Genomic DNA, 22312 nt, shown 5'->3' on the forward strand with positions numbered 1-22312 from the left:
AGTGGCTGCGAGTCACGTGACCGGCCTGAGAGGGGCTGGCCGTGACAATTGTACTTTTTTTTTTTTTTTTGCTTTAAGGGACCAGGATCTGTATATAATTTATTTTGGCGTTAACACACACTTTAAAGGCCAACTATAGCAATTATTTTGTTTTGGATATAGTGGGGAATGGTAAGAACTTCCATCAGTTTTATTATTGCTGTATCCCCATATGGAATATTTTTATCATGTCATGTTCCTGGCAAACCAGAAAAAAAAATGAACACAAATGTCACCAGGAGAGGAAGATGGTAATCAAAATCTTTCTACCCTTCTACAGTCTAAATAAAAAAAAAAAAAAAAGAAGGATTACTGAGATTCCGTATAACTTCCTTAATGCCACCGGAACAGGCACGGAGAAGAAATCGTATCCAGCAGGGACACTAGAAAGAAATACAAATCAAGCGGAGGTTCTAACAGGTTTTTAATGTATACAAAACCAAATTGATTTGGGTGGAGTTGGATTTAGGGTTATGTGAACAAGCCCTAATCCTAAAGAACAAAGAAGTACAGCATCTTAAGAAACAGCTGTGTCTGCATCCAGGGTCGATTATGCATAATGAATCACTGTATGTCGATAAAATGCGAGTGGCAGTGGGTGCGGTCAGCCTCCCATTGCACTGAATGGGGCTTCCTGCCCACAGTTGTTCACACGCTTGCTCAAACCTTGCTGGTTACATACCGTATTTATTGGCATATAAAACTCACTTTTCCCCCCTGAAAACAGTGTAAACAGTGCCTGCATGTTATACACTGATAACATTTTTTACCAACAGGGGGCAGGGATCGGGTGGTCCGCCCCGGGAGCCACCCATTTGGGGGGGGGGGGTGTCAGGCCAGCCGGCCACCCCCGCCTCTCCTGGCCCTGGGACAGCGCTGCCTGCATAGTCAAAGGTGAGAAAAAAAATCACTTGCCAACCCCTTCTCCTGCACTGCCCCTCCTGTGTCAGTCATTGTAAAATGAAGCTTCTTAATCAATAGATCCAATAGATTTTCCTTGCTGCTCTCCTTCTCCGCCGAGTGTAGCTTTTGATTGGTGGATGAGAGCAGTCACATGACCATCTATGTAATATCCGAGGAGAGCAGTCATGTGACCAGGACAGTGAAAAACAAATGGTGCTAATGAGGTACAGTGCCTTGCGAAAGTATTCGGCCCTCTTGAACTTTTCAACCTTTTGCCAAGTTTCAGGCTTCAAACATAAAGATATAAAATTTTAATTTTTTGTGAAGAATCACCAACAAGTGGGACACAATTGTGAAGTGGAACGAAATCTATTGGATAATTTAAACTTTTTTAGCAAATAAAAAACTGAAAACTGGTGCGTGCAAAATTATTCGGCCCCTTTACTTTCAGTGCAGCAAACTCACTCCAGAAGTTCAGCGAGGATCTCTGAATGATCCAATGTTGTCCTAAATGACTGATGGTGATAAATAGAATCCACCTGTGTGTAATCAAGTCTCTGTATAAATGCACCTGCCCTGTGATAGTCTCAGGGTTCTGTTAAAAGCGCAGAGAGCATCATGAAGACCAAGGAACACACCAGGCAGGTCCGTAATACTGTTGTGGAGAAGTTTAAAGCCAGATTTGGATACAAAAAGATTTCCCAAGCTTTAAACATCCCAAGGAGCACTGTGCAAGCGATCATTTTGAAATGGAAGGAGTATCAGACCACTGCAAATCTACCAAGACCTGGCCGGCCCCTCTAAACATTCAGCTCAGACAAGGAGAAGACTGATCAGAGATGCAGCCAAGAGGCCCATGATCACTCTGGATGAACTGCAGAGAACTACAGCTGAGGTGGGAGAGTCTGTCCATAGGACAACAATCAGTCGTACACTGCACAAATCTGGCCTTTATGGAAGAGTGGCAAGAAGAAAGCCATTTATCAAAGATATCCATAAAAACTCTCGTCTAAAGTTTGCCACAAGCCACCTAGGAGACACACCAAACATGTGGAAGAAGGTGCTCTGGTCAGATGAAACCAAAATCGAACTTTTTGCCCACAATGCAAAACGATATGTTTGGCGTAAAAGCAACACAGCTCATCACCCTCAACACACCATCCCCACTGTCAAACATGGTGGTGGCAGCATCATGGTTTGGGCCTGCTTTTCTTCAGCAGGGACAGGGAAGATGGTTAAAATTGAGAGGAAGATGGATGCAGCCAAATACAGGACAATTCTGGATGAAAACCTGTTGGAGTCTGCAAAAGACCTGAAACTGGGACGGAGATTTATCTTCCAACAAGACAATGGTCCCAAACATACAGCAAAATCTACAAAGGAATGGTTCACAAATAAATGTATCCAGGTGAATCGAGAATCTGTGGAAAGAGCTGAAAACTGCTGTTCACAAACGCTCTCCATCCAACCTCACTGAGCTCGAGCTGTTTTGCAAGGAAGAATGGGCAAGAATTTCAGTCTCTCGATGTGCAAAACTGATAGAGACATACCCCAAGTGACTTGCAGCTGTAATTGCAGCAAAAGGTGGCTCAACAAAGTATTAACGCAAGGGGGCCGAATAATTTTGCACGCCCCACTTTTCATTTTTTTATTAGTTAAAAAAGTTTCAAAAATCCAATAGATTTCGTTCCACTTTACAATTGTGTCCCACTTGTTGGTGATTCTTCACAAAAAATAAAAATGTTATATCTTTATGTTTGAAGCCTGAAATGTGGCAAAAGGTTGAAAAGTTCAAGGGGGCTGAATACTTTCGGAAGGCACTGTATATGGGGGCTTTGTTTTACAATGAGTGTAGAAGGGGCTGGCAGTGTAGAAGGGGCTGGTAGTGATGCTGGCACTGCTATCTCAAGAGACTGGGGGTCTCCTGGGAGTGAAAGGGAAGGGGGGCTGTGAACTGTGCAGGGGGCTGTATACAAGATGGGGGGTTGTGAATTGTGCAGAGAGCTGTATACTGGATGGGGGGGCTGTGTATTGTGCAGGGGGCTGTATACTGTGCAGAGGGCTGTGTACTGTATAATGTAAAGGGGGGGCTGTGAAAACATTTTTCCTTATACTTCCCTCTTTAAATTGGGGTGCGGGTTATACGCCGATAAATGCGGTGTGAGTGAAGCCTTACTGTCCACAGCCTGTACTTCTCCCCATATAATCAAACTGCCACAGGGCAGCAAAAAAATGCCATCTTTTATTAAAAGCTTCTTAAAAACTATAAAAATAAATATATTTATAATGGGACACAACTATCCTCTTCAACCTCAAAATATATTCCACACTACTGACCTCAGATCACTTCTGGGCATTCAACTGTTACAGCTCATGCCAGCTCAGTAGGCTCTTCTGTCCTCCATCAGCCAACAGGTCCTGGTGTATTGCATATACAGTATCTCACAAAAATGAGAACACCCCTCACATTTTTGTAAAGATTTTATTATATCATCTCATGTGACAACGCTGCAAAAATTACACTTTGCTACAAGATAAAGTAGTGAGTGTACAGCTTGTTTAACAGTGTAAAAGAATTGTCGCTCTACATTAGGATGGCCTAAACTATAAGACGATTGCCAAGACCCTGAAACTGAGCTGCAGCACAATGGCCAAGACCATACAGCGGTTTAACAGGACAGGTTCCACACAGAACAGGCCTCGCCATGGTCAACCGAAGAAGTGCTCAGAGTCATAGCCAGAGGTTGTCTTTGGGAAATAGACATATGAGTGCTGCCAGTATTGCTGCAGCGTTTGAAAGGATGGGGGGGGGGGGGGGGTCAGCCTGTCAGTGCTCAGACCATACGCCACACATTGCATCAAATTGGTCTGCATGGCTGTAATCCAAGAAAGAAGCCTCTTCTAAAGATGATCCACAAGAAAGCCTGCAGTTTGCCGAAGACAAACAGACTAAGGACATGGATTACTGGAACCATGTCCTGTGATCTGATGAAACCAAAATAAACTTAAATTATTTGGTTCAGATGATATCAAGCGTTTGTGTCGGCAACCAGGTGAGGAGTAAAAAGACAGGTGTCTTGCCTACAGTCAAGCATGGTGGTGGGAGTGTCATGGTCTGGGGCTGCACGAGTGCTGCTGGCACTGGGGAGCTATAATTCATTGAGGGAACCATGAATGGAAACATGTACTGTGACATACTGAAGCAGAGCATGATCCCCTCCCTTCAGAGACTGGGCTGCAGTACTCCAACATAACCACCCCAAAACATATAGGGTCAGGGGAAAAAAAAAATCGATTTGAATCTTGAATGGAGTTGAGAGGTCAAATCAATTTTTTTGATTTTTTTTTCACCACCGCGCCAATCCCGAGGTGCTGCTGGCAGGAGTTTTTAGGCGAGGCCGTGGCTTTGGTCTACTTCGCGAGATTGTTTTGCATGTTTTTTTTTAATATAAAAATCACCCAGCTCTACAAACGCACCTCCAAGATGACCACTGCCTTGCTAAAGATGTTGAGGATAAAGGGGATGGACTGGCCAAGTATGTCTCCAGACTTAATCCCTATTGATTATCTGTGGGGCATCCTCAAATGGAAGGTGGGGGAGTGCAAGGTCTCCAACAACCACCAGCTCCACGATGTCATCATAGAGGAGTGGAAGAGGACTACAGTGGCAACCTGTGAAGCTCTGGTGAACTTCATGCCCAAGAGGGTTAAGGCATTGTTGGAAAATAATGGTGGCCACCCAAAATAGAGCCTTTTGGGCCCAATTTGGACATTTTCACTTAGGGGTGTACTCACTTTTGTTGCCAGAGGTTTAGATATTAATGGCTGTGTGTTGAGTTATTTTGAGGGGACAGTAAGTTTACATGGTTATACAAGCTGTACACTCACTACTTTACATTGTAGAAAAGTGTAATTTCTTCAGTGTTGTCATATGACGAGATATAATAAAATATTTACAATAATGTGAGGGGTGTATTCACTTTTGTGAGATACTGTAGAAGAGAACACATGCAACAGTGTTACTGCAACTTGGACAAAGCCTAAGCCCTTGTACACATGGTCGGACATTCCGACAGAAAATGTCTGATCGGACCATGTTGTCTGATAATCCGACCGTGTGTGGGCTCCATCGGATTGTTTCCGTCAGAATATCTGACCTACAAAGTTTTAGAGCCGGGCTATAACAGTTTCCAACAACATGATCCGATCGGACTTTGATCGTTTGTAGAGAATTCCGATCGGACAAAGTGCCACGCATGCTCAGATCAAATTCCTAGACCAAAGCTATTGGCTACTTACCTGAACGTAGTCCCGTCGTAACTAAACGTCATCACATTCTAAACGATTGAATTTTCCGACAACTTTGTCTGACCGTGTGTATGCAACACCAATTTCGGACAAAATCGATGGATTTTGTTGTCGGAATATCCGACCGTGTGTACAAGGGCTAAGAGCCATGACTCATACACAAACCCTAGAATTATATTATGACAAACTTCTGTGTTTTGCCAATCCATCTAAATAGATACATTCCATGGGACATCAGGAGAGGGAGCACTACTAGGAGGACTCCGTTTTCTAGGACATATGACATTGAAGAAGAGCTGTAGATGGGGGAGGGAAAATACATATGCGGATAAAAAAAAGTGGTATAGGCATGAAGGTGGTGGAATGAAGGAGGAGCACTACAAGGAGATACAGTGGGGTGCACTAGAGAAGTGCAACAGAGGAAGCGTCAAGGAGAGGAGCATTATGTAAGTGGATGAATGGATGATACATGTGGGGTTGTGCTTTACAGAAAGGAGGGGAGCAAAACAAGAAAAGAGGAAAAACAGGTCAGGAAAAATAGGAGCAGTACATGGAGACAAAGAAGAAGATAGTGAACAGGCAAAACATAGGATTGGATTCTAGAAACATTTTTACGATTCAAATTCTTGTTACATTCCCCATCATCCCTGTGCCAAAAGATTTAGATTTTTACTATTAGCACTATTAACAGCTGTATATATTCCAGATTTAGGATTCTGGTAGACAGCAAGTATGACAGGAGAGGGCTAGGCAGAACATGTAACACACGTAAAAAACAGCAAGACTGCACAGCACTGCCCAGGGGGCGGTCCCTCTGGCTATAACCCCTCATCCTGCTTCTTGCAGCTCAGTTCCTCAAAAAGCAGTACAAACATAAATAGGAGGGGTGTGTGCTGTGTTCATCAATGAACTTCAGAGAAAAGGATTTTACAGCGAGTACAAAAATCCCATTTTCTCTTTCGTTCATTGACGGACACAGCTCCTTTAATTCTTGACCCTAGGGACATCCCCAAGCAGTGTCAAAAAAACGAGGAGTGGAAACAGCAAAACATAACTTCACCCACAACAAAGGGAACACCTCAACAGAGGAGTCACCATCTTAAATGGCTGCCATCAAAACCAGAAGCCAACTTGTGCATCAAAAGATGCGTTTACAACAAACTAGTAGCTTAGTAGCCGCCTGCAAAATCTTGCAGGCAAAGCAAACATCTGAAGATGCACTTACGTCAACTTTGTAGAATTTAGCGAAGGTGTGAATGGAATACCAAGTCACCGCTTTACACACCTGGGAGACAGACGCTTGATGTCGGAAAGCCCAGGAGGTCCCAATTGCTCTGTTGGAACGAGCCGTGACAGGAAAAGGGGGCACCCGCCCCTTTAAGGCACAGGCCTGAACCACGATCTGTCTGATCCACCGAGAAATAGTGGACAAGACTGACAGACCTTTTTTCAGACCAGCCTTGAGACAGAGTCTGACTTCCGGAAGGGAGCTCTAGCTGACAGATACACCGTAAAGCCCGGACCACATCCAGGTAATGTAAAGCAATCTCTTTTAGGCACGTTGGCTTAGGACATAAGGAAGGTAACACAATGTCCTCATTTAGATGGAATGCCGAAACCACCTTTGGAGGGAAAGAGGGCGGTGGATGTAGCAGCGCCTTATCCTTGTGGATAACCAGGTAGGAAGACTTGCATGACAAGGCCGCCAACTCAGAAACCCTCCTGGCAGATGTAATAGCTACTAAAAAAAACGACTTTCTGAGGGAGTGTTAACAAGGGAATCGCCTTAATGTTCTCAAAACGGCAGTTTCTGAAGCGCCGATAGCACCAGAGATTCAGATCCCACGGAGGTAGCTGGGGTGGAACCAGAGGGACTACACGTCGAACCCCTTGCACAAAGATACTCACCAATAAGCGAGTTGCCAACAGGCGTTGGAAAAATACAGCCAAGGCTGATATCTGTCCCTTGATGGTGCTTAAGGCAAGCTTCTGATCCACTCCTCGCTGCAAAAACAGCAGGATCCTGGAAACTGAATAAGTGCACGGACGCCACCCCATCTCCTCACACATGTAGATGCAAGCCTTCTACGTACAATGGTAAATCATCTGACAAGATGACGTTGATGCCCTTAGCATAGTAAAAATTAGCGAGTCTGACACCTCGGTCCTTTAGCACCTGGTTTTCAACAGTCATGTCGTTAAAACCAGCAACGGTAAAGCAGGATGATGAAGTATCGAACCCTGCGCTAGAAGGCCCTCTCGCAGCGGTAGCCACCAAGGAACATCCACCACTAGTCGTACTAGGTCGGTGTACCAAGGACACCGAGGCCAATCTGGGGCAAATCAGAATTACTGGAATCCCCTTGGCCTCCACTCTGCGCAGCAGACGTGGTAGAAGCTGGGGGGGGGGCATAAATCAGCCGATAATGCCCCCATGGAGCCACCAATGCATCTGACGTGTCCGCCCAGGGGTCTCTTGTCCTGGACACAAACCTCTGCACCTTTCGATTGAGTCGAGAGGCCAAGTGGTCCACATCTGGTGTGCCCTATCTTAGGCAAAGGAGCCTGAATACCTCCGGATGCAAAGACCATTCCCCTGGGTCCAGCAACTAACGACTTCGGTAGTCCGCCTGCCAGTTTTCTATGCACAGGATATATATGGCCGACACGTGTCGCTCTACCCACTGGAGGATGCGAGCGACCTCCCATGCTGCAGCTGAGCTCCTTGTGACTCCGCCGTGGCGTTGTCTGGCTGGATCCTGATCGGATGCCCTTGTACCCTCATTGACCATGTGGAGAGGCAAAGTCTGATTGCATGAAGCTCAAACACATTGATCGGCAGTTAGGATTGTACCCACGACCAAAGGCCCTGGGCCGACTGTACTCCCAGCACTCCCCCTCAACCGGTCAGGCTGGCGTCAATTGTGATCACCGTCCATTTGAGAGGAACAAACGATCTACCAGACCGAAGGGCCAGAGACCTCAGCCACTAGAGAAGGGAATTCCTGACTAACTGGCTCACCCGAATTTGACAATCCAGGGATAATGGAGATTTGTTCCATTTTGACAAAATTTACTTCTGCAAGACTCGAGTGTGAAATTGAGCGTACGGTACCACCTCAAAAGTGGCTACCATGAGGCCCAGAACGCGCATGCAGAAGCACATCGACGACCACCTGCGGTTCATCAGAAACTTCAGTGCAGCTTGTCTGAAGGGAGAAAAACTCTCGCTTCAGAGGAGTCCAAACAGCAATCCCAGGTACTCCAGGCGTTGAGTCGACACCAACACCGACTTCTTTAGGTTCAGCACCCAACCACCAACTCCCAGAGAGTCTGCGTGGTGATCGCTACATCCTCCCTTAATTCTAAGGTGGAAGCTGCTCTCTATGTAACCCACGATTGCAATCCCATGTTGCCTTAACACTTTGGTAAAGACTCAGGGTGCTGACACCAGGCCAAAAGGGAGAGCCACAAACTGATAGTGCTCTTCCGACTGCAAATTGCAGAAACCTCTGATGCCCGAGATATCCAGGGATGCCAGAAAGTCCCCCAAATGGAGTGCAGCGACCACGGAGCGAACTCATTCCATCCTGAACCTTAGCACTTCAAGTCCAGGATTGGACGTACCCCTTCCTTTTTGGGGGACTACAAACAAATTGGAGTAGAATCCCTGAAACCTTTCCAGCGTACTATCACCCCGCGCAGTAGCAGGTCCTGTACTGCCCCGAACAGGGCTTCCCGGCGAGCTGGAAGTAGAGGTAGGTTGGAGGGAAAAAAAATCTGTTTGGCGGACAAGAAGAAAACTCTTGTATTCCAATGAAACCAGTTCGCAAACCCACTGGTCGGACAGCAGAGAGGTAGACCTGGCTGCAAACTCCCGAAGGCGACCCCCCATCCGAGAGTTGGCGGGGGCAAACTTTCATACGGTAACATTTGTTCGCAGACTTGTTTGGCTTGTGAAACCCGGGACGCTTTTGTCCTTCATGCAGGCACCTTGTGGGACTGGGAAGGCTTACCTGCCGACCTGGGCGGGCGAAAAAGCAGTTTCTGAGCAGAAAAAGAGGGCCCTTGCCTACGACGTGGCTCCTTACCCGTCCTGGACTGTGGAAGCAGTGTGCTCTTCCCACCAGTAACATTTTTAATAGTGTCATCCAGCGAAGCTCCAAAAAGCCTCTCACTTTGGAAGGGCAAATCCGCCAGAGCTTTTTTTTTAGATGCCTGGTCCGCAGATCAGCATTTCAGCCAAATCAGGCGCCGTAGCACCACTGCTGATACTGACGCTCTAGAGAGCAGGGGGACTGTATCCAGGGTCGCATCACAGACATACTTAAGGCCATGCACCAACTGGTCTGCCTGCTCTACGTAGACCGGGGGAGATGGCTGCTTATCCAATTCACGGTGCAACAGCTTTGCCCATTCAGTAAGCATCTGCGACAAGGTTGTGGTCAGCACAGGTCGTAACGCTGACCCCACTACCGTAAACATGACTGGCCACTGCTGCGGCCCTCCTGTCAGCAGGATCCTTGAAGGCAGGAGTCCCTTCTACCGGAATCGTGGTTACTTTATGCAACCTGGATATTGGGGGGTCAACGACCGGAGGAGATGTCCATTTTCTCCAGGAGGCTCTCCTCAAAGGGGTAACGCATCGCCATTCTTCTTGGGACTGAAAAGTCCCGTTGCAGACTTCCTCATTCCTTGTAGATGAACTTCTCAAAATAAGTCAATTACGGAAACATCTTAGGCGCGCAAGCCAGTTTGTGGGACCCACCTCAGCAGAGGTTCCTACTGCATCCTGTATTTTCAGGGTATCCCGCACCGCAGTGATAAGTGCTTACTAGCGCTTTTTCTTGCGCTAACCCGGACACAGAGTCATTGTCACTGTCCGAACGGTCCTGGTCCGCATCCTCTGACATGTCAGAACAGGAGCCACTTGTCAATGCGGGACCTGAGTCATTATCAGAGCTCTCCCCAAAAGACGGGGGCAGGGGGCATTTTCTACCCCTCTTGCGCCCGCAAGCCACTTACACCCTGGCAACAAAGGTCTCCAGGACCGCCGATAAAGCGTCCATAGGCACTGCATTTTTTTCAGGTGAGCCGGTTGCAATAGCAGAGATGTCTGGGGAAGAAGCGCCAGCTTCTGATACCATGCTGACCCTCACTTGCCTGCCACAACTTAGGGACTTAAGGCAAGGTACACAAATCCCACCCTCCTGGCTGCTCAAAGACTGAGGGGCCCCGCCGCAGGACTCACCACCCTGACCAAGTGCTGCCGCTGACCGCTCTGCCGTCTGTCACAAAGCGCTCAGAGCAAAAACCTCGCTGTTCTGAGGTACACAGATCCAGCACTAGAGGTAAAAAAGCGCTGAGGCTACAAGAAAATGGCCATCGGCCGTCCTTAGTGCAAAAATCACCAAGAAAATGGCCACCGAACCTTCTAGAAAATGGCATACACTGCATAAGACTACAGGAAAATGGCGGCGGCCTCAGCAAAATTACTCAGGCACCTCACAGTAAAGGGGGGCAAAAAAACAAAACAAAACCGAACCCTAAAATCCCTGCCAAAGCTAGGAACCTCCCACACCCCCCCCCCCCCCCCCCCGCGGAGGCTTCCTGGCCTAGGTACATACACAGCACCTCATGCCATCACACAGTGGCCCAAGCAGGGGGAGGAGGGAATGAGGAATAGGGAGAGAGGAAAGGGCAAGTGAGACCCCCTAGTCGACCTCCCAGGGAATGCCCAGCTGCTGTATCTTGCGGAGGCAGGGAGAGCCGTATTTACCCTTCCTGTTGGGATTGCTGGACGCATTCCACCACAGACCCATCACCCGAGCAGTACGGGGTGGCTGCTGGACACGGCACACTGACACAGACAGCAGTAGCCCGGTAATATGTGTGCCCCGGAGCATATAGCTCACTGTCCGCCCCTGGAGCGGAAGAGGCAATGGAATTGTATTCAAACATAATGGTAAAAGGTTAAATTGAATATGTTAATATCCGCTGGGGACTCGGAGGGCACTCCCTCATGTTTACATACACCCCTCCCCAAACCACAGCAGAAGTGGGTAAAGTTAATGATACAAGGAACCTTCTTAAACACAGACATCTCTCAGCCCAGTCTCATGCTGTCATGCAGACCGAGCAAACCTCCACTAGACTACAGGTAATTTCTAGATTTTTTTGCTACAACATTGAAGAGCTCATATGAGCTAGATATTATCCATATTTTATGGGTTTCTATCATTTGCACCTGTGTATATATATCATATGCATCGGTCTGCTATATGGCTTATATTAATATTATCATTTTGGTGGTTTCACTCTTTTACTGTGCGAGACTGGTGTGAGCATTTATGGAGCATCCCGATTTTGAGATCTGGTGTAATTTGCCTCAATCAGTCTTAAAGTGATACTAAAGGATATTTTTTTTTTTTTAAATAACAAAACATATACTTACCTCCACTATGCAGCTCGTTTTGCACAGAGCGGCCCCGGACATCCAGGGTCCCTCCCTGCATTAGATAACCCCCTCAGAAGTGTTTTCCGAGGGGGGGGGGGTTACCTTGCGGGCGCACTCCTGAGTCCAGCATTTGGCGTCCATAGAGGCCAAATGCAGGACTCGGCCCTGCCCACCAGTGTCACTGGATTTGATTGACAACAGCGGGAGCCAATGGCTGCGCTGCTATCAATCTATTCAATAAAGAGCCAGAAACCCGTAGAGGGGGATGGCGGGGACATACCAACACAAATTCGGGGCTCAGGTAAGTATAACGGGGGCCGATGGCTGCAAGGTGTTTCATCTTAATGCATAGGATGCATTAAGGTGAAAAAAACACGAGCCTTTACAACCCCTTTAAGCTGGGTACGCACGCTGTGTGATAATTAGTTTTGCCTACTCTTTATGTCTTAGACCTAGGCTTTGCCCTTGGCTTCCCTGTGGTGCGTCCTGAACGCAGAGTGCCCTTTGTGGCTGGTCCTGTCTTTGGATCTGCGGTTTCTTTCCTCCATGTGGCTGGATGTGGGTGACATTTGGCAGCAAAGTTTTCCCTGTGCTTTTAATTAGGATGCAATATAGGTGGATTTATCTAAAACGTTGTCAGTGTCCACATACAATACTTTTGTTGTACGGGTTTTTTTCAATTGCACAATTATGGATGCTTACTGTTTTTTGTTTTCTATTATAGATAACTTATGTTTGTTACTAAAATCACTATCCCCCGGAGAAGAAGATCATTGTTACAAACTTGAAACGCGTTGGAAATTCTCTGTCTCATCTACTAAAAACAAAAATCCAGACGCACAGACCAGAGGCCAAGTGAAAAGTCAAAAAGAAATTAAATGTAGCTGTAACTGCTGCTGTCCAAAACTCAGACAAAAGAAGGACAAAAGATATAATCAAAAGGGGTGAACAGCGCTGATCTGCAGACATAAATGGGACCCTCAGAGTCAAATTAAAAACGTTTTATTATTGTTAATTTTTTTTTTTTTTTTAAGGGAAACCCAGCACAAAGCCGTTGGACAAAGAACACAGGAGCACCGCTGATGGGAGGCCCATCCAGGCCCGTAAGAACAGGGGTCAGATGAAGGGGGAACCAAACTGCAGGCACAGGAACTGTTGGGGCCACTATACAGCAGCTGCTCGCACTGTGCACGAAGCCCAGAAGTGATGTCACAGCCTGGCGGTAGTCAGCCAAAGGGATAACCTGAAGGGGGGGGGGGGTGTCTCCAGTCGGCGGTATGTGACTCTCTGCTCCCTTGGCATCGGCAGTTCTTGATTGGCTCCAGGAGCAGGGTTTGCCCATACTCTTCAAATCCCTTTGGCTGACTTCTGCCAGGATGCGACATCACTTCCGGGCTTCGTACACAGTGCGAGTGGCCGCTGTATACTGTTCCTGTGCCTGCAGTTTGGTTCCTCCTTCATCTGACCCCTATTCTTACAGTCCTGGATGGGCCTCCCATCAGCGGTGCTCCTGTGTTCTTTGTCCAACGGCTTTGTGCTGGGTTTCCCTAAGCCCCTGTGTCATCCATGTGGCTCCAGCCTACAGGTACTGTCAGTTTTTTAATCAAAGTCTCTGCATGACCATCAATTGGCTGCTGTATGCCTCGGTGAACATTTTATTTTTATTTATTTTTTTTTTTAACAATAATAAAAAGTTTTTACTTTGCCTCTGAGGGTCCTATTTATGTCTGCTGATCAGTGCTGTTCACCCCTTTGATTATCTCTTCCGGCTCATCTACATATCGACAGAGTCCAGTGGTTGTTTTAATGTTTTGATATTGCACTGCAGCTGTATATGCATCCATTTTTGATTTCATCGTGTAATATTTCATGATTTTAATGACTTTACAAATAAAATATGAATATAATTTCAAAACTGTAATTACTAAGGAGTTTCTGCCTTTCAAAGTCCCATAGAGGATTTTTTTTGTATTTTATCAAATTAGGGATGTGGGCAGCAACTCCTACTCTATAAGTCTCTGGCACAACCTTATTCTTATGCCGGGCATTAGGTATTCCATATTGACCCACTCCATATGCTTTACTTTAACCGCAAGCTGTTCAGTGGCCATATTATTTATAAATAAATATATATAGCCTTGACAGCAAGCAGTTATACCATTATGGTTGTGGCTGCAGCCATGATCCTGGTACCAATTATAAAACAGGCGATTCGCTTTCCAGTAGAATAGATTCAAGCAGCTTTACAGCCGCCCAATCACTTTTACAATGTGCCCCATCCCCTGGCTCTCCCATTCTGCCAGGGAGCCTGGGACTGCTATAAAAGTTGGGTTGACTGTCCACAGGGGAGATGGAGGAGCATCGGTTCCTCCATCTCCTCTGACAAATGAAGCTGGAAGAGACAAGGATTTTGTCACTTTTGTTTAGTGCTGTCATTTCCTGGCTTGTACAGCCAGGGAAGCTTCTGATTAAACAAGATCTGTTTATCAGATGCTTTGAAGGGCAATCACTGCTCAAAGCAATCGAATCGGGCTTCAATCGAAAAGACATGTATCCTTTTGCTGCTCCTAAAGATACACCATATGTAATCCAGGAGCAGCTGACACCTCTGTAAAATCAAGAAACAAAAATTAAAATAAATAAATAGTGCAGCACTCCTCAAGCAAGTTAACTTCAAAATACTTATGAAAACAAACCAAAACATGTAGTCTCAAAAGAAAAAAAAAAAAAAAGCGATCACTTGTAAACAAACTGGCGTCATGTTATGACGCCGGTTCCTCCCTCCCCTCTCTGTACCCATCAGTACAGTGAGATGGTAGAGATCGGTGTCAGCAGCGCTGTGAGCTGGATCTGTAGTGCCCACAGCGCTGCTCAATTAACCCTGCAATGCCCTGGCAATACTCTGCAATGCCCTGGCAATACTCTGACATAAATTGCCATACCCAGCCATACCCAGTGGTACTCTGCAATACCCAGCAATACTTGGTGATACCCTGCAATGCTCGGCCATGCTTGGCTGTACTCGGCCTCTGTATGTGACCAGGCTGTGGAAGTACTCAGGAGGAGTAGGAGAATCTATTTTGGGATGTCATTTTTGCTATGTACATGCTGTGTTAGAAATATTGTATAAAATAGACAACTTTGCGTAAAAAAAAATAAAATAAAAAAAAAAAAAGCATTTTAACCACTTCCCGCCCACCGGCCGGCATATGACATCCTTGACTTTGTGCGGGGATATCTGAATGGTGGTTGTAGCTACAGGCATCATTCAGATATCAGCTTTTTCAGCCGATTATTCCCTACACCATAAGAATGATCATTGCGGCTGTTCCGCTGCTTGATAGTTCTTACAGTAGGCGAGAGGGGATGCCCCCCCCTCCCGCCGCCCACTGGTGCTTCTACCGACTCGCCAATACGATCAAAGCCAGAATGTTTTTTTTTATTATTGCCCCCATATCTCACTGTAAAGAGGACTTGTCATGCCATATTCCTATTACAAGGGATGTTTCTATTCCTTGTGATACGAATAAAAGTGATCAAAAAATTTATTTTTGGGGAAAAAGTGTCAAACTAAAATAAATAAAGTAAAATGAATTTTTAAAAAATCCAGAAGCGAACGCATACGTAAGTCCCACCCACATATGAAAACGGTGTTCAAACCACACACACACACGTGAGGTATCGGTGTGAACGTTAGAGCGAGAACAATAATTTTGGCCCTAGACTTCCTCTAACTCAAAACACGTATCCAGTAAAAAAAATTGAAAGCGTCGCCTATGGGGACTTTTAAGAAGCGACGTTTTCCGCCATTCCACAGAACGTGTGCAATTTTGAAGGGTGACATGTTAGGCATCTATTTACTCGGCGTAACTTCATCTTTCACATTATGCAAAAACGTTGGGCTAACTTTACTGTTTTTTTTTTTAAAGCACAAACAAGTTTTTTCCCAAAAAACGTGTTCGAAAAATTGCTGCGCAAATACCATGCGAGATAAAAAGTTGCAACGACCACCATTGTATTCTCTAGGGTCTTTGCTAAAAAAAAAAACATACATAATTTTTTGGGGTTCTATGTAATTTTCTAGCAAATAAATGAGGACTTTTACACGTAGGAGAGAAATGTCAGAATTGGCCTGGGTGCTCCAGAACGCCTGATGGCGCTCCCTGCATGTTGGGCCTCTGTATGTGACCATGCTGTGTAAAAGTCTCACACATGTGGTATCGCCATACTCGCCATACTCGGGAGTAACAGAAGAATGTGTTTTGGGGTATAATTTGTGGTATGCATATGCTGTGTCAGAAATAAGCTGATAATATGACAATTTTGTGAAGAAGAAAAAAAAGAGAATCTTGATTTTGCAAAGAATTGTGGAAAAAAATAAATAAAAATATTTATATATAATATATATATCACCCTTAACCAAAAAACATCAATCTATATGTTATTATCAATATATTAAATCGTAATCATTGAATATTAATCTCCTAATTTTGTGTATAATTAATATATATTTTATATATATATATATATATATATATATATATATATATATATATATATATATATATATATATATATATATATATATATAAAACTAATATTTACATACAATATATACACAAATTATTAATAAAAACATGCCAAAAAAAAACAATCCTTTAGGATGTAGGGTTTGCAACTGATGAATCCAGTTAACCTCTCAATTTCTCCGCTCCAGTTCCCTATTTCCTCCCCATCTATTCCTGGGTATACCATCTATCACCATATGTCTTAGTTGTGATACCGTATGGCCTTTTTTCAATGAAATGTCGTATTTATCTCTAATGGAGTATTTGTGTCTAGCAATACGGTCCTTGACCGTCTGTATAGTTTCTTCTACATACAAAATCCCAAAATGGACATTTGATAATGTACACTACATAAGAATATGTCAATGTCTTTTGTGGGTGAGAGAAACTCTTACTGTTAATACCAATAGTACATTGAATACAACTAAGGCAAGGAAATTAGCCTTTATTCCGTGGATCCAAGAAAGTAATATGGGGAATAGGTGTACAATGTTGATCCGATTTTTCAAGTCTATCATGAATCACTCTCCCTCGACAATATGATAGCAAGGGAGAAAGATAAAATTCTGGAACCGTAGGGCAATTACTATTCAGAACAGGCCAATGTTTTTTTTAATATTATATACTCTATTAGCATACGGGTGAAATCAGGCAATTAAATGGCATTCTCCGGACTGTGATTTTAGGCTTATTGGATTGTAAATTAAAGCGGGGTTCCACCCTAAAGTGGAACTTCCTCTCATCTGAACCCTCCCCCCCTTCGGTGTCACATTTGGCACCTTTCAGGGGGGAGGGGGTGCAGATACCTGTCTAAGACAGGTATTTGCACCCACTTCCAGGCATAGACTCCCACAGGGGTCTATGCCATTTCCTGTCCCGCCGCGCTGTCTGCTGGGACACACACGGGTCCCAGAGACAGCGCGGACCTAGTGCACTGCATGACTTGCGCAGTAGGGAACCGGGAAGTGAAGCCGCAACGCTTCACTTCCCGATTCCCTCACCTAGAATGGCGGCAGCAGCAGAGACCCGAGCGATCGATCTCGGCTGCCGACATCGCTGGACCCTGGGACAGGTGAGTGTATTTATTAAAAGTCAGCAGCTGTAGTATTTATAGCTGCTGGCTTTTAATATTTTTTTTTGCATGTGGAATCCCTCTTTAATACATTTTTTACGAAGCATGTCTCAAGGCTATCTACGCTGTTGGAGCCTGCCCTCCATTTCATCCAATCTGTAATCGGGATTACTGGTAATTCTAGTTACACGTTTAAATTGGCTCAGAGGAATAGATTTGAAAATTCCAGGGGGATGGAAAATGGAGTAGTGCAATTATTGGTTATGATCAGTGGGCCTTCTACAGGCGGTCCCCAGGATACAAATAGGGCCTGTAGGTTTTGTTCTCAAGTTGAATCTGTGTGTACGTCAGAACAGGTACATTTTTTAAGTGTAGCTCCAGCGAAGAAAACTATTTTTAAGCTTTTTGGATAGCACAGGGAAGGGTTACCATCCCTGTAACATTTTTTTTGCGGTCTGTGCCCCTGTTCAGAAGATTTCACCCCACTTTCTATCTCAATGACAATTGTATTTTGAACATTTTGGGTTGTTGTGGAAACAAGCCTTGGTGATAAAGCATCAGTGGAGGGACCTTTTTCCCATAATAACTCTTACAGGAATGAATTTTCCTTCCCAGGAGTAGATTTCCTCTCACTTCCTGTTGTCTCCCTCCGTTTGTAAGTAGGAGTTGTTTGCAAGTCAGATGTTTGTAACTAGGGGACCGCCTGTATATCACTGATAATATACCCATTCTGTATAGTTAATGTGTCCAAGAATGGTATTGCAATTTTGCCCATGGATACATAAAGATTTCAGACCAGGAATTAAGTAGTTCAAATATGTATTAAACATTGATAGTGATTTGAGGTCACCCACCCATATAGCGAATGCATCATCAATAAATCTGTACCAAACTGCAGTTATCAATGAATAATTTGCAATTATAAATAAAACACATGCTTATGCATGGGGGGGCTCACATTCTAACCCATCCCAGTACCTGCAAGTTGTTAGTAGTACGTTCACACCACTGCGAATTAGATGCAGGGATTTTGCTCCATAGAGAGCAGGTTCACATATCTCCGCAGCAGGTCCGGTGCGTTTTGCAGAAAAACTTTGAGCATCTTTTGGTCCGTTTAGGTCTGAATTCAGCTCAAAATTTGGGCCTGAAAACTGCACCAGGATGCACCAGACCCTTGCTCTGAGACTGATGCGGCGATGGTGTGAACCCAGCCCTAGACCCCTTTCACACTGGGGCGCTTTTCAGGCATCTTAGCATTAAAAATAGCGCCTGAAAAGTGCCTCTCATGCCACCCCAGTGTGAAATGCTGAGGAAAAAAAAAGTCCTGCAGGCAGCATCTTTGGGGAGGTGGAGGAGCAGTATATACACCACTCCTCCACCACCACCCATTGAAATGAATGAATGGGCAGCGCTGATAAAAATAGTGGCGCTTTACTGCTACCGCCCCAGTGTGAAAGATTTAAATATTTAGCTATAGGCATAGTAACCGACTCAGTACTAGACACGATAGGGTGGCTGGGGGGGGGGGGGGGGATTTTCTTGATCCTTATGTATTTTTAGCGATACATAAATCCTCCACAAGTTCTTCCACAATGCCCCTAGAGGATCTTTTTTGGATCATGGCCCCCCTAAGTTCAAACATAGGAGGAGAGGAGGCAAGAAGAACCAATAGGACTAAAAAGGGGAATTGGTACCAGGAACAGACAGAGGACTTAACTACAAAGTGTGGTACACAATATTTCATCTATCGCTTTAACTGATACAGAAATGCAAGTTCTTAATAAGTTTACATTTCCGTCCTAAGGCTAAAATGGATACTTTTGTATTGAGACAGGATTTGTATATTTTATTAGATCACTAGCTTTATCTATTGCTAATTTAGATTTACAAAATAAAAGTAATTTTGTTCCACCCACATCATGTTCTTCCGCTGAATTGTAGCAAAGTCGAGGAGGATATTAAGCGGTTTGTACAAAAGGAGTCCAAGCGGGACCATATAAAAAAACGATTTAACCACTTAAGGACCGAGCCTCTGAGATTTGGTGTTTACAAGTTAAAAAAAAATATTTTTTGCTAGAAAATTACTTAGAACCCCCAAACATATATATTTTTTTCTTTTTGGAAAAAAAATACACTTTTTTGAATTAAAAAATAAGACAACAGTAAAGTTAGCTGATTTTTTTTTATATTATGAAAGATAATGTTATGCTGAGTAAATTGATACCCAACATGTCACACTTCAAAATTGTGCCCACTCATGGAATGGCGAAAAGATTTTTACCATTAAAAATCTCCATAGGTGACGTTTAAAAAAATTATACAGGTTGCATGTTTAGACTTACAGAGGAAGTCTGGAGCTCTCTTGCTGTACCTAATTTAAACACTTGACCACTGGGCACTTAAACCCGCTTAATAACCACACCAATTTTCAGCTTTCGGTGCTCTCACATTTTGAATGACAATTACTCAGTCATGCAACACTGTACCCATATGAAATTTTTGTCCTTTTTTCACACAAATAGAGCTTTCTTTTGGTGGTACTTAATCACTACTGGGTTTTTTATTTTTTGTGCTATAAAATAAAAAAAGACCGAATATTCTGTAAAAAAAAAAAAAAATACTTTTCTTCGTTTCTGTTATAAAATTTAGCAGATTAGTAATTTTTCTTCATAAATTTTAGCCAAAATTTATACTACTGCATATCTTTGGTAAAAATAAGTACAAATTGGTGGATATTATTTGGTCTTTCTGATGGCCTATTTCAAGTCTCGAGACCCTAACATGCCAGAAAAGTACAAATACCCCCCAAATGACCCCTTTTTGGAAAGAAGACATTCCAAGGTATTTAGTAAGAGTTTTTTTGAAGTCGTCATTTTTTCCCACGATTCTTTGAAAAATTAAGGTTTTTTTTTTCGTTTTTTTTTCACAAAATTGTCAAAATATCAGTTTATTTTTCACACACAGCATATGCATACCCCAAATTACAACTCAAAACACATTCTGCTATTGCTCCCGAGTATGGCGATACCACATGTGTGAGACTTTTACACAGCGTGGCCACATACAGAGGCCCAACATGCAGGGAGCACCATCAGGCATTCTGGAGCACCCAGGACAATTTTTCGAACGCGTTTAAAAAAATAAAAATAAAAGTTTTGTGCTTAAAAAAATAAAATAAAAAAATAAAAAGGTAACGTTAGCCCAATGTTTTTGCATCATGTGAAAGATGAAGTTGCGCTGAGTAAATAGATACCCAACATGTCACCTCTTCAAAACTGCACACGCTCCTGGAATGGCACCAAACGTCGCTACTTAAAAATACCCATAGGCAACTCTTTACATTTTTTTACTGGTTATATGTTTTGAGTTACAGAGGAGGTCTAGGGCTAGAATTATTGCTCTCGCTCCAACGTTCGCAGCGATACCTCACGTGTGGTTTGAACACCGTTTTCATATGTGGGTGGGACTTACGTATGCGTTCACTTCTGCATGCGGGCACATGGGGACAGGGGTGCTTTAAATTTAATTTTTTTTATTGTTCATTTTACTTTATTTTAGTTTGACATTTTTTCCCCAAAAATTTTTTTGATCACTTTTATTCCTATTACAAGGAATGTAAACATCCCTTGTAATAGGAATATGGCAGGACAGGTGCTCTTTACAGTGAGATATGGGGTCAATAAGACCTCACAACTCACCTCTAGGCTGGGAAGCCTGAAAAAAAAAAAAAAAAGGATTCTGGCTTTGATCGTATTGGCGAGACCGTAGAAGCACCGGAGGGCGGCGGGAGAGGACGTCCCCTCTCGCCTCCTGTAAGAACGATCAAGCAGTGGAACAGCCCCTATGATTGTTCTTAGGAACGATCAAGCAGTGGAACAGCCCCCATGATTGTTCTTATGGTGTAGGGAATAGCCGGCTGAAAAAGCTGATATCTGAATGATGCCTGTAGCTACACCCATCATTCAGATATCCCCGCACAAATTCAAGTCATGACGGCTGGCTGGGTATTGCAGGATATCACCGACTGTGGCTGATTATTGCAGGGTATCACCGACTATGGCTGGGTATTGCAGGTTAACACAGAGTATGGCAATTTATGGCAGAGTATTGGCAGGCTATTGCAGAGTATTGTCAGGCTATTGGCGGGTATTGCAGAGTATTGGCAGGCTGTTGGCGGGTATTTCCAATTCACTCATTCGGTGTTGGGAAAAGCACAGTACATCTTTGGAGAAGATTTTATTTTGTGTACTCATAACTCAGCTGTTTGAAGTTTGTCCTTCACTGCTGCACTCCACTTGAAGCTTCACTTCACTGGTGTTTGTTTACTATATGGACATTTTATTATTTTTTGACATATGACTATATGGACATTATATAGGGTGTCTCTAAATATAATCTTTTTTTTTGATATTCCATTTATGTAAAAAAATTGCAAATATTTTTTTTCATATTCTATTCTATTTTTTAACTCTTTATTTCTAGAGGTATATGCACTGAATTTGATTTAGTCATATTGTGTTTGGGGAACTCACACTCTTGACACGTATTTATGGTTTGTTTTTGCATTCAAATTGCACTTATTTGTATATGGTTTGCATTATACTTTGGAGGTGGTCTTGGAGACATTAAGACACTAAGACCCATATCGTGGGTCTGGCACATATACATACCCTACTCACATTTGGGTATTCGTGGTTAGCGCAGTTCTTTCTTTTTTCTATTTCTGTTTGGTGTATTCTTGGTGTACATTTTGAATTGCAGCTTCCGTTCAATACCATTTGTATTCCGTAGCGCAGTTTTTTCCCTTTTTTCGCTTCTATTGGCGGGTATTGCAGAGTATTGAGGGGTTAATTTTCAGTGAGCAGCACTGTGGGCACTGCAGATGCAGCCCACAGCACTGCTGACACCGATCTCTTCCCCCTCCGCTGTACCGATCGATACAGAGAGGGGAGGGAGGAACCGGCG

General features: G+C 44.0%; 1 protein-coding gene across 3 annotated transcripts in view; it reads right to left on the reverse strand.

Moving 5' to 3' along the window:
• Nucleotides 1-22312, reverse strand: part of LOC143959413 (uncharacterized) — a 116739-nt gene that overhangs the window by 31957 nt on the left and 62470 nt on the right. The window lies entirely within an intron of this gene.

Source organism: Lithobates pipiens, unplaced genomic scaffold (genome assembly GCF_037356315.1).
Source record: "Lithobates pipiens isolate NorthernLeopardFrog02 unplaced genomic scaffold, aLitPip1_a1.2 Scaffold_74, whole genome shotgun sequence".
In the NCBI taxonomy this organism is placed as follows: Eukaryota; Metazoa; Chordata; class Amphibia; order Anura; family Ranidae; genus Lithobates; species Lithobates pipiens.